Source organism: Olea europaea, chromosome 18 (genome assembly GCF_002742605.1).
Source record: "Olea europaea var. sylvestris chromosome 18, O_europaea_v1, whole genome shotgun sequence".
Classification (NCBI taxonomy): domain Eukaryota; kingdom Viridiplantae; phylum Streptophyta; class Magnoliopsida; order Lamiales; family Oleaceae; genus Olea; species Olea europaea.
The window spans coordinates 6,446,015-6,447,162 of record NC_036254.1 but is presented as its reverse complement, the minus strand read 5'-3'; the positions used below and the strand labels follow the sequence as shown (position 1 = coordinate 6,447,162).

The following is a 1,148-nucleotide window of genomic DNA, read 5'->3' as shown; positions in this document are numbered from 1 at the left end:
TTCCATTGATCGGACCAGAGAGCCTATTGGCAGACAAGTACAGTTCTTGCAGTGATGAAACTTTGTAGATATCGCTGGGAACATCTCCAGATAGATTATTGACATCTGCTCGTAGAGACTGCAAATCGGAACACTGGCCAAAATCTTCGGAAATCGGACCAAGAAAGAGATTTCGTGAGAAATCAAGATGCTGGATTGAGGAGGAAAATTCACATATAGATGAAGGAATTGGCCCGGAGAAGCTGTTGTTGCTGATATTAAAGCTTTTCAAATTCACCGCCTGCTGGAAAAATGCATATTGGATTGTTCCCTGGAAGTGGTTACTGGATAAATTCACTGTTTTGACTGTACTCATCAGCTTATCAAAATCCGACAACTTTCCAGTTAGACGATTTTCGCTCAAATCAACGACAACGAGGCGTTTGAAGGCCATAAAAAATCCGTCTGGAATAGGACCTGATAGCCTATTTTGCGAGAGATTGAATTGAGAGAGATGGCTGAGGTTTGCAAGAGAAGGAGATATGCTTCCAGCAAGTCCTCTTGATGGCAGCAACAGATGGATTACCCGATTAATATTATCACAACTGACACCTTCCCACATGCAACAATCTATGGAGGAATACCACTTCAAAGGATTGGAACTGTAGACACCAAAGGAGAAGGCTAGAAGGGAGTCACGGTCAACTTTTCTGCATGTAGCTTGGCAGGGAATCATAAAGCTAAAAAGTTGTGTAAATAGAACTAAAAACAGTAAATTATGAAAGAGGGAACCGAAAGAGAAGGCATTGGAATTGTCAAGTTGTTTTGTCATTGTGATATTTTGAGAGAGATTGGAGTGGATAAACTTTTAATGACAATGTAAATTCAGGAGGTATTTGCTTTATATACACGAATATGCGTGTTGTGTGTGCTGATTGGTACGACGACTTTGGCGTGTAAATTAAGTTAATTTGTACGACGTGGTTTGTTGAGTTCTGCTTCTTAACTTTATCAATAGCAATAATAATAAGATTTATATTTTTTTTGTTAGAATTTTTTCTACGACTTTCTATCAATAGCATTTTAAAATTTTTGGTGGGAATTAAAATTAGATTTTTTAGTAGATTGTGAAGAAGTTTTTGAAATGTGTGATTGACAAGTTGTGCGAC

The 1,148-nt window shown here is 38.1% G+C and overlaps 1 pseudogene; it reads right to left on the bottom strand.

Annotated features, from left to right (window-relative positions):
* Nucleotides 1-811, bottom strand: part of LOC111366664 — an 8,481-nt pseudogene extending 7,670 nt beyond the window's left edge.
* Between the last annotated feature and the right edge of the window lie 337 nt (nt 812-1,148).